The sequence below is a fragment of the Cygnus olor genome, chromosome 15 (assembly GCF_009769625.2).
Source record: "Cygnus olor isolate bCygOlo1 chromosome 15, bCygOlo1.pri.v2, whole genome shotgun sequence".
NCBI classification, from domain to species: Eukaryota; Metazoa; Chordata; class Aves; order Anseriformes; family Anatidae; genus Cygnus; species Cygnus olor.
In genome coordinates, this window is record NC_049183.1 from 15,756,185 (window position 1) to 15,768,720 (window position 12,536).

Here is a 12,536-nt window from a genome sequence, read left to right on the forward strand (position 1 = left end):
TATAGTCTGACTTTGGTGCACTTATGCACACGTAGATGGCGACCACTCAGTCATGGGGACCTATTTAATGTGAATTAGGGAAGTTGTGGCCTCATTATTAAAGGCAATAAATAATCTCACTATATTTTCCAGACTGGAAGCTGATGGACCTGACACCCTGAGCCCACTCACAGATTTCATAGTCTGTTTGTTAAAACCACAGCAGTGGAAAACCCCGGTTTTCTCAGATATGTTTAAAAGATCATCTGGGTGACTCTCCCAGACTCTGGGAAATCCTTGCACTCAGCATTTCTGTATAAATCGCTTCAGCAGAAATTATATTTGAATAAGCCTACAAGCTGTAGTAACGTGACATCTGTACCGGTTTAAAATCCAGGTGCACACCATTCTGAGGTTTGCAAAGGCTCTCAGAGCACTTGAACACCCAGGGCTCTGAGGTCTTTTGAAAATTGCAGTGCCTCTGCCTCGCTGAGGAAGAAATAAGCCTTAGGAACTATTTTCAGCTCTCACTTGAGCAGTTTGCTAAATTCAAATTTCTCAGCCTCAGATGGAAAACCTAGTGCTATTTTGAGCTAGTATAGTCATTCAGATTATCGAAAACAAGTGTGTGGGCATCTTTGAGAGAGAACAACAGGAGTCTATGAAAACACTCTGTGATAAATGTTTTTCCTCACTGGAATTTTTAATTAATTTGATGGCCTGAGGCACTTTAGGTTTTCTGGCTTGTGATATGAACAGCAAATGATGCTGTATTTTTTGTCTCGAATTTGTTACCATTTGTGCAGTGCCCATGGGGCAGTTGTAAATTAACTACTCCGAGGAGCAACAAGATTGTAGTCACTTAGCAGATGTATTATTAAAGGACTTCCTTCTGATATTTATTTTCTTTCTGTCTCTGATGATACCAGAGATGAATACAGGCAATGCTGAGGGGCTGATATTAACACACAATCATAAAAATGTGCATAAAATTAAGCATGATCCAAAAAGAGCAATTGGCTGACATGGGAAATCAACCTGATCTAAACAAAGATCTTTTCATCCTTAATGTCTTCCACCAAGTTGAGTTTAATCAGGATGCCCCATCTACTCCTATATTGCAATCCAGGAATCATATCCCGATCACAAGTTCCTGAGGGCTCTGTGCACTTGCTCTAGGAGTTGTCACAAAGCTACACTCATGCTTATCAGCCTTGGTTGCAAGGGACGAGTCTATACCACTCTACGACAGATAATCCAGATAGTTATGCATGTGGTCCCTTTTCATGAAAGCATAGTACAGAGGTCTCTTTGGTTATGAGTCTGAAATTTGCTGCTGTTAATCATGGTTATTTTCAAAGTAAAAATGACTTTGAAAATTCATTCTCCGTTGTCTCCAACAGGCAAAATGCATCTCATCAGTTTTATGCTAAACATGAAGACCTACTAAGCAATGTCTTTAACCATAATCAAGAAGAGTTTGACCTGAATAATAGGGAGAAATTTAGTGTCATGCAGAAGGACTATTCTACCAATGCAGTCATTCAAGGCCATTGGGCTGTCAGAACAGGACTGAGGGATTTAAATGGTCTGTAGATTGTCCTGTAGCCCTTTGAACAGAAATAACTTTGATCCATAGAGATTTGGTGTGTTTTACATCGTACCAATTGTCTACACAAGGTGAATTTCAAACAGAATGAAAATGACAGTGTGTACGTGTATAGACTTTGAGGAAACATGGCCCTGATATTTGTACTAATGACTTTTGTTGTTTCATAACACAATTCAACCATTTATTTCTCAGAACGGTACTTTAATGCAAGGTTTTTGAATTTTCTTCTGACATTAATATCAAGGAATTAACATAACTGACAGATTGAACTTTCTCAATCATTGTTTTAAACTAGTCTACAATGAAAATTGAAAATCTGACAATATCATGGATTTTGGTGAAACCTATTTTAGGATCAAGCTACTACATATATTCTACTGTTGTACAAAGATAATCCAGAATAGATCTTCACAAAATTGTTAATTTCCTCCTCTTCTGTTTTCAGCCCTAATTCATTCTGGGACGGTCTGATGCCTTCAACTTTATGAAGTCATCCCCTAATGATTTTGTAATATTATTAAAATTGATACAGGTAGACACGAAGGGTTTGTAGTCAATATGAATATTACAGTGAAAATAGAAGATGTGATGATATAATTCCATTCAAAAATTTAAAAGGTCTGTTTGAAAAAGTAAAAATGAGCAATAATTAAATGTATTCTATAACTCTTTTCTTGATAGCAGTCTTTGGAAATATCATTGTCCCTTCTGGCACAAAATTCAGACTAGTCTTGCCAGAATAGCTCATTATCTAGTCTCATACTTGATAGGAAAATTAGTGGCTGGTTCAGAACATTCTCTTAAAACCTGAACAGGTTAAAAACTCAGAATTGCTGCCAAAATTCATGGTCTCATTTGTTAAGGACCTAGAAAGAGTTTTAAAATTCTCCCTGCCCTCCTTGGAGAGGTTTCCAGCCTTGCAAAGTAAATGTCATTGAAAAAGTTGGAGCTCATGGTAAAATAAATTCTCTCTGACAGAAAAGAAAATCTGAGGGCCCCAAGAGTGCAAGAACATAAAGTCTAGCCAGAGAGAACCAGATCTGTAATATATTAAGCCTGAATCATAGTACTGAGTCATTCTTCACACTGAAGGAAACCAGTTATTTAGAGTTAGATCATGTGGTCCCCCGTGCTCAGATTTTACTCCAGTAATACTCTCATTGAGGATTACATGTAATAGGTTTACACATTTGCTTAAAGTAACCAACTTGCTGGTCATAACCCCCAGTCTGAGTAAGCAAGAGTAGGGATTAATACTATTAGATATCAAAGGCTTCTGAGACGGCATGAAGTGGAGGTGAATGGAGAGATCCGCATCTTCCCCTAGACTGGGGTGTGTAAGCATCTCAGGCCCTCAATCACAGCCAAAGGAAAATAGGAAGATAAGTGAATCCAGGAGAACACTGTATTTCTGTGCTTTATCTGCCCACAGAGATTGTGCTATTATGTCTTTATTTTCTAGTGTTTTTTTTTTTTTCCTTTCTTTTTTTCTCCTCCCTACTCTTAAGCTCTGAATGGTGTTTTTACAAAAGGATCTTGGCAGGCTGAAATTCAGCTTGCCAGCATGGTTTCCTCTGACAGCAGCACAATGCTTGAATTAAATACCAGATGTAGTCTCAGTTCAGTCATTCTACTAAGTAGATTGGAGCCCAAAATTTGAAAGTGCTTGTGTTTTTGGAAGTGGATTGCTATATTCCACTTTTCCATATATATTATTTTTATAGCTATCTCTATTTATTACTCTGAGTGATTTGAGCCTTACAGAACTCATATATATATAACGTAGAGGGATTTCTGTTTGTGCATATAAATGCATATCTTTATATATAATAGTATATGCATCTATGTAAATGTATTTAGACAAGCTGGTTTGTGAGGAACAGGAAAACTTAAGCCTACTTTATGATGTGTTTCCCCTTTTTATGTTTTTTGAAATCTAATGAAAGTTGAACACTCTAATCCTTCTTCCATTCTTTCTTGCACCTCTTTTCTGCATGTTACTTGAGAGTAATTAGCTGAATTGATGTGGGTCACCTCCCTTTCTGTGGATTTGACGTAAATTAAACAACAGGTCCAAGAGTTGCTGGAATCGGATTTGCTTGTCATTCATAAACTCAGCAGGCACTGTTCTACTGCCAGGTAGGACAGTACTGATGCTTGCCACTGTGCATAGCTGAAGAGTTTATTGCAAAAATTTTTGGAAGCACAGCTCTAATTCTGTTTTCAAGCAGGTTAAAGAACTTTCAGCTGTCTCAGATTGTCAGTGTTTACCTCTTTTCTTGGTCAGGAAACAGAATTTTAAAGTCATTGCAGCTTCCCCTTTGCCAATGCTACAACATTCTTAGCAGGCTAATTGCTCTGCTCTTTAAAGAAGAGTAATTAAACTGCAATTAAACTGCCATCCAGAATATGGTCCTGGTCAAACCAAACCAGCATTTCATTCAGGTCACCTTGTCTAAATCGGAATCTCAGCACAAACCAGACTTCACAAAAGGGATAAAAAATCACAGTGGTTCACTGACATGGGGAAGCAGAGGCAACTACAAACATCTAACATGTAAATCTAAGGCTCGCAATACTGGCCTCCTCACAGCAAAGTGTGAATTCTTGTATTAGCATTCTCTGCGTCAGCTGTCAAGTGAATGTCACTTGCACCCCGCAGGTTTATTAAAAATTGTTTCCTGGAGTACAGCAAGCATCAGTGTCTCTGCTGCCCAGTACTGAGAGTAAAGTTATTTGCAGTGTGTTATATGGATGCACTGAGCCGTCTCCATCTCAGAGCTCTGGAGGTTCCCACTGCAGTCCCTCGGTGAAGACAGCAGAGACCTCCTTGTTACTGAATGGGTTCTTCTGCTGTTTGAGTCAAATGCTATAACGAGAAGTGTAATTGGACTGTTCCACAGCAACCCCATTGCCTGGCAAGGGGTTGTCCCTTTATAATAATCTTCATAGAGGACAGACAGAAATAAAAATCCAGTAATTCATTTAAGGGAAAGCAAGGGGCAAATCTGCAATTCTTTCTGTTCGTAATGGATACAAAAGTAATGTCCAATGCTGCCTGGAGAGGCAAGTGTGGAGAGGACCCATCTACTTTACTTTGCATCCTTCTGGTCTGACTCCCCCACATGCTGGGAATCAGGATAAAAGCCTTCTGGCCAAATTAATTTGGTGAACCAAACAAGAACTCTCCTTGCACAGCATTTCTCATGGCTATTTAAGAGCCTGATCGAGTTGGCATTGGGACTGAATCACTGAGAGTTGAAATCTAATTCCAAGCAACAGTTACTATATATTGACCCTTAATTTAAATCAGTGATCAACCAAATGTAGTTTAAAGTTTGCCAGGAGGAAATAGTCCAGAAGTGAACCATGGCAACAGTTTCAATAGGAAATTGGTTCAAACTACAGAAATCATCCAAGAAAAAACCATTTTGATTTATGAAAGAATCTCAGATCTATGAAGGAGAGCTATGTCGGTGAAGTCCAAGAAATCATTCATTGAACAGTGACCGTGTGTCAGTTCTAAGGGCTAAGCAATTAAAAAAAATAAAATCAAAGTAATTAGCCTCAATATCTCTGCAAAACACAGTATGTCCCAAAAAGAAAGCAACAATTATTTGCCATGATTGGACTGCAAGAACTCTTCACAATAGCCCTTATGAGGGAGGAAAGGAACGGGCCCAGAAGAGAGGTCAAACACTGCTAACTACAGGATGGGCTGGAAACAGCATGGAAACAAAAGAAATTATGATGAGGATCAGACTATAAATCCTGAGATTAAGCAAGAATATGAGATCTGTTGACTTCAGTGCTTGATTACATTTAAAGGCATCTTAAAATAACTTGCTAAGTCTTGGTCATAGCATAGATATCTCTAACTGTGCTTCTTTGGAAAGATTTTCACCCAAGAAACCACTTACAGACATTTGTGGGTCTCGCAGTAAAACAGAATTGAGATTCCCTTGTTAAAATGGGTCCATGTTGAAGAAGAAGAGGACAAGGACAAGGAACATTCCCTGCCTGTCTGGTTTGCCAGTCCTTCTTTGCTCCATCAGGTTTTGCTGCTCCTTTCCTTCAGTCTTGAGGTATCGGCATTTATTTTGTGCTTTAAAATCCTTCTCCAAGATAAGGCAGCATGGTAAGCTGGCTACATTAGCTGGGATTTCCTCGGGAATTAAGGGATCAAGTGATCCGAATCCCTTAGGCTCCAGTGCAAACAACAGTCTCTGTACCTTGCATTCAACAGCTTTACGATTTTTTCCCTTCAGTTAAAAATACCACGTCTTACAAAGAAAACAGATATAACAGGGAACAATGTGTTTACCGCCTTCACAGATTTTTGCCACTAAATTTTTATTCATACTCCACCAGATAAATGTAGCCCACATCATCCTAGATTAGGTTTCATTTATTCCCAAACAAACATGTTTATTTAATTCTCTCTTTTTTCCACATGTGGAATATAACCGTCCGGCTACCTGTCGGCAGCAGATGTTCGCTGCAACCTGATAATACAGTCACAGCAAGAATCGCTGCTACCTCACATTTCACCATTCACGGAAAAGACTTGGTTTAAATTTGCTTGGGTTTCACTTTATTTAACTTTCCTTTTTTTTTTTTTTTTTTTTTTTTTTGTACCAGGTGCGTAGCAAGAGATCTTTCCTCAAGCAAGCCTGAAAGAAAGCTGGGCTTTTTTTGCTCAGCTAGGAGGGAGGCAAAGGGAAGGCAGCAGTTCAGCCGTTCCCATGCCCTGCTTCTGTTTCCTCCCATCCTAGCCTCTGTGCCTCAACTTCCCAGCCCCGCGTCCTCCTTCTACTGCTCCAGGTGTTGGGCTGCTGCAGAACTCAGCCCCAGCGGCGCTTTATCACTTTGATAAGATCACTTGATCTCTGATTTCAGCTGCTGATTTTGCTTCGCTCCAAGACGTCACTTTGGATTAGGAGAGGGGAGACAGCTTGCTAGCAAGAAAGAACGCAGAAGCAGGTTTGTCACGCTTGTACTGTTCCTGAGCAGTACACAAACTTTATCTCCAGGGAAAATTTTACCAAAATGCTCAGGCTTCATTCTTGTTTAGAAGCAAACGGTGTGATTCAAAACGACACATTATAACCAGCCTTTTAACCACTGATGCCAAGATTTAGACACCCTTCTTGCTTCAAAGCACCTGAACAGCCTTCTTCATTCCCCACACAGGTTTAAGCAGACAGGTTTAGAAGCAGCTGGCCCAAAGTGTCTCCCACCGAGCCCGCTGATGTGTGCAGATCATTTCTGCTGTGGCTCTGCAGCTGGTCCATGGCACCAGAGACACCTTTCAGTCCCACCTTGCAGGTACTGCTGCTCGGCTCAGGGCAAGGTGCATGCAGCCAGGATTTCTGATTGTTCTTCAATCCACGTTGCCGTCACCTGGAAACCTGCAAGAACTCAGCCAGGAGCAGCAGTGCAGGAGTTTACTGAGCTGTTTGGTAAAAGCCTGAGATCTCTGATGTCTCAGGACAGGGAATGTACACTGTGGTCCCTGGGGCTTGCAGAGCTCCTGTGTTCTGCGTGCACATCAAAGGGCAACCAGCTCCTCTGACGCCTGGTCCAGCAGTGGCTGATCTGTGCTCCACAGAGGATGCTCAGCCCGGACTGACAAGCTTCACATGAGGCCTGACATTTAAACTTGTCTTGACATTTTGCTCCTCCAAGCGAGAACAAGGCAGACGTACAGTAACAGCAAGTCAATAGGAATCTGCCTGAACCTCCCGCTCTCTCAGGGAGGTGTTTGCGCCCCGTGCTCCAGGCAGAGCAGCTGGTGGTGCAGGGAGTGTAGCTCCTCCATCTCCCTGTGCCTCACTTCTCCACACAGCAGCACTGCCTGACTTCACAGAGGCAATGTGAGGATAAACAGGATTTAAAAAAAAAAAAAAAAAAAAAAAGATGTATGCTGTACTCATTCATCATAGAAACAGGAGATGACAGAAGGACTCATATTAATATATTTTCTGTTGCATACAAAGTGTAGATGTGATGGACCTGTGGGATCTTGCCCACTGGAGTAAAGTTTCATCCAGTTATTTGCTAGCACTAGGCTGCATTATTTTAGAGTGGTCCAAATGGCAACATTCCCAGCCTGCTCAACGTAATCAGTGTAATGGGACAGAGCTCTTCAAAAGGACAGAGAGACTGGCAAACCTGGGCCACTAGCCTTTCCCCAAGAGGTGAAAATGCAGCTGCAGCGTGCCTGGTACAGATGTGCTATCTGCAAAGGCAGCTGGGCATCACGAGGTTACCTTTCTCTCACTGGGGTGACATTACGGTGACAAAATTGACTGTGGCCAATTTTTGTAGGCTGTCTGCGGCTTCATTTCCTCCCTGAGCATGTTGGAGGATCATCCTCTCTTACCCTGCCAAAAGGGGTGTTTACCAGTGGTGTGAAGCCTTTACAGCAAAGAGGACCACTTAGACCACTAAGACAGACAGATTTCTGCAACACCACAGTAACATGCTTGTCCCTGAATGGTGAGCATAAACATTTGTTTTGTGGTTAAAACCAACCAAACAAACAAAAACAAACAAACAAAAACATTTTAAAGACAGCATTTGATCCCAGTGAAGTGGTGTTAAAATGTCATGCACTATAATCTGTCTCATTTGCCCCAATTACTGAGTACAACCAACTCATCTTCAGAGATCAGCACCTGCTCCATCCATCTCCGTTTCTAACACTTAGTGTTTATGGCAGCCTTTCACCCAAGATCCTCAAAATGCAGCTCTGTGCTATTAGTTTTCCTATTTTGATGAGTCAGGATGGCACAAGGTGAGGTTTACCCTCTTATTAGCATCCTCTACATCTGAATTCCCAGAGCCCTGATGCTTGCATTGTCTGAAATTAGGAGCAGTCACAGCTTACCCATATTAATCACTCTGGAGAGCACCAAGGGCAGCAAGGGCAGTCTGGTCCTGCACTGAACACATGGGCTCAACCTGCAGCACAGCACTACAGGAAGGAAGAGGCTTTGTTACAGCAAAAAGGATGCTCCATCATCCTCGCTGTGATTTTTGCCATCTTCAGTGGCCAAGGGTGTAGGAGGCTGCAATCTTCCCTTCCCAACTCACAGCAGCATGTGGCAGGACACAGGTAGCCTCATTTTGTTCACCTGAAAGACCTCACTTCTCTGTCCTGATGTTAAAGCTTCAGCTGCTTATTTAAAAACTGGGCTGCCCCAGAGATGGAGTGAGCTGTGCTGACACCAGCTCTGCATTTCACTCAATTCCATCAATGATTTTTTTTAATTAAATTAGTAAGTTCTTTGCTTAACCATCCAGGCTTGCCTGTATTTTTTCTCTCAGCATGATATTTAGAAGTAGTTAGTAGTAAATTATCCACTGGTGGCAGCAGTTGCTTATAAAACCAAGGCATAGAGACCCTGGAGTTTGCTCTTCTGAGTTTCTTGCCAGGTAGAGGTTAAGAAAGCTAATTTCCTGGAATTTTTCTTTTCCCATGCTCCCTGCACCTACCAGGTGGTGCAGTGGGCCAGGCCCTGTGAAAGGCATGGGGGTAGGCCTGGAGGACATTATTGATGCAGCGGTGTAACATGCACAAGCATAAGGAGATGCAGTGGAAAAATAGCGAGTAGTTGCTCTGCTGCTGCAGGTCTTAACCAGGGAACATTCCTGTGCAGATTTGTGGAGATGCTCTGGCTTACATAAAGCAGTCCTGACATGGGAGACCTGCACCCCAATGGCCTTGGCATGAGGGATTTCAGAGATGCAGAAGAGGCTCAGGAGACCTTGCTCAGCTTCTCTAATGTTTTTGCCCTTCCAAGAGTCTGCATTATCTCTGGCATGTATCATGTATATTAATGAATTTATCCTTTATCCTGTGAGTTACAGAAATAGAATTAACATTATTTTGCAGACAGATGATATTATTTGCTTGACATCCAACAGGGAACTGAACTTGGACCCTTCTGCCTTTCAGCTCCCTGCCTAAGCTATAAAACCTGCCTCTCTGCTCACTCATTATTTTTTGCACTCGGTAGCAAGTCGAGTCTGCGCTGGTAAACACAGTGCCCACGCCTAAGCGAGGCAGGCTCTTCTCCCAGAGAGGTTACAATCGAAGTTTGTAACAACAGCAAGCAGATGGCTACAGCAGACAGATGGGTAGCACAGGGTTTGCTGTGGTTGCCTGTAATGTTTTATTCAGCCCACGTCAGTTATCATCTGATCTGAGCCTTATCCCGAATCTTGGGCACAGTTGCATGTACTTTGTATCGATTTGCACCAAACAGGAAAGCTTCTAGCTTACAGGAATCTGCCTAAAATGGCAAGGACACAAGGGAAACTGGGTAGAGCCAAGGACAGAGAGAAAAAAGTCCCTGGCTGCTCGTGCATTTCAGGGAGAGCACACACCTGGGCCCAGAAAAGTTTGCAGCACCTGCACTGCGCCCAGGGATCTGTGCCTCTCTGGTGCTTTACCAAACCGTGTCCCTGAGCGTGGAAGTTAAAGAGCATTAATGCTCTCCTGTGCCCTCTGTAGCACCCCACGGCAACAGAGGTACATGCTGCAAAGTGCTTTCTGCCAGCAGGTACATGTCGTGTTCTCGCCTCCTCCAGACAGGCAGAAGAAAACACCACATGCTAAAAACATGTAAAGCCTGTTTTTTTCTCTGCTGCCCCCCACAAAAATACCATGCAGTAATGAATGCTGACTATATTTAACTCTGCAAGAGCCTTGAATCAGAATTAATTCCTGCGAGCTGCATTTATTAAGAGGACACTATTTCAGATGGGGAAACAAGGCTTGCAATTATTTAATTAGAAATCCAGAGCCAGACAGCAGAACAGGATGTGCCCAGAGCTAATAACTGCAGGTTTCACAGCTCCCCGTTTTCACCGTGTCCCTCCTGTACTGTGCCTCCAGGCAGACGCACCAGAGGGCAGGACTGGATGCCACACAACTACAAGTGCATCACGATGTGTTTCACTCCCCAGTGAGCTGCATTCACGTCCAGGCTCCTGAATCTTTGGCCGCACATTGTGATTGAATTTTACATGACCTCACCGTCTCCGAGGGAGAAACGAGGACAAGAAATGGGACTGGCTATTGCAGCACAAATCCTGCTCACTGTAATTGACAAACCAAAAGATCCTCAGATCCTAATTTTCTGTTCTGACATTTTAATGCCCTGAGAGGACAGGGCAGGACCCCGTGGGCTCAGTCTGGCTCCAGAGCTGATGGAGAAGCTTTTTCTGTGCGTTTCCCAGCCCAGCCGCAGCGCTCAGCGCAGAAGCGATGCTGCTGAGTAGATGGAGCTCCTGTGTTGTGGGAACAGCTTGTGTGCTGGAAGGTCAGGGCAAGATCATTGTTCACTTGAGGAAAACTGAGCTGTCTCGTGTGGCGAGGCACAGTCCGAGAACAGCTTTCCCTGCTACGAGTGAGCAGCGGAGAGTGGGCAGCGTCCTGGTGCTCCCCTCCCACGCTGCTGCGGTAGATGCCTGCAGCCAAGGTGACCTCCCTGATGCAGCCACCAGCTCTCTCCCCCAAGCTCTGGTCCTCCTAAATGGCCACACTAGGCTTTCTTCGGGGAAATTCCTTTCCTCTCCTTTTGCAGAGTTATTCCCCAAGACCACAGGGACGTGCAAAGAAGGAACAACATCATGATGTAGGCACTTGGTGTGGATTCATTGTCAGGGCAAAAAGAACCAATTTTCAGCCACCAAAGCCAGATCCAAACGTTTCTATAAACCCAGAAACCTGAAGTAAGATTGCTATCAAACTTCTCTTTCCATTCTTCCCCTGTGATTGAAGGACTCTCGCCGCAGATAAGTGATGTTTTTGTGAGATGTCTGGTTCTGGTAAGTTCTTGCCAGCCCATCAGGAAACACTCAGCCTTGCACAGCCTTTTGCTTTCATTTTTGAAAGGGAAGTGTGTGATTTACTGCTTTGCCCAGATCTCCAGGGCTGCTCTTGTCATTGTCTTCTTTAGCATCATTATTTATCATCATTTCTACTCTCACCGAACCTAAGAGAACACCATAGTGAATTGCCAGGCACTTGCACAAAGCTTAAGGAGTGCAGTTGGCAGCAAAAAGGGGAAATAATACAGGACTAATCAAAACAATCACCTGGAGTCCCTACTACAGCTTTTGAGAGCAGGCACCGATTGTTATCCCTAAAGCTTGTTTCTCCATGCTTTAAGACAATTCAATCAGGCAGCCGGGGTTGGTCTCGTTAGGTGGCAATCAAAGGCTGCTCTTGCATGAAGGAGGCCTCAGCTTGAACTTTTAGGAAGCTGCTCCTCCCTCTCGCAAGGCCAAGGCTGCAGAGGCAGGGGTAAGGTGTGATGAAGATTTATTCTGCACTGCACTGACTTTACAGTGTCCTCTGCAAAGTGCTGAGGCGATAACTCTTCAGTTGGCCCCTGGAGATGGGACCAAACCAGCCACGTGGCATTTACGGCTGCCGAGATAGTAAAAATGGATGTGCACACCTGGGAGAAGGGGTTACCTTCAAAGCAAATGGATGTGCAGCATTCCCAGCGCATGCCACTCCACAGCACATTGGTCTGCTCCCCACCCCACCAAGACTCCTGCGCCAAGTGCAGCGCACTGGAAATAAACTGTAATAAACTCTCTTCCAAAACAGGCTGATAATCGCTTGGTAGGGTTTGTGTAATATTTTTCCCAAATGCTCTGATCTAATCTTATCCTTATCAAGGCTTTTTCCCCTTTGCCACACTGATGGAGTTTTTTTCTTTCACAGTAATAGCAGGAAGCGGCCACCAGTGGGACCAGGCGATAGCAGGGACGCTGTCTGACTGCCCGGGGGAGGCAGAGACGAGGAATATAAGAAATGATGGAAAAACAGGAGAAATCATAACTAGTTTTTTTAACAAAATTTTGTTGCAACTCCGAATTTACTAAAAAAATTAAACATACTCAAAATGAACTTGATCTATCA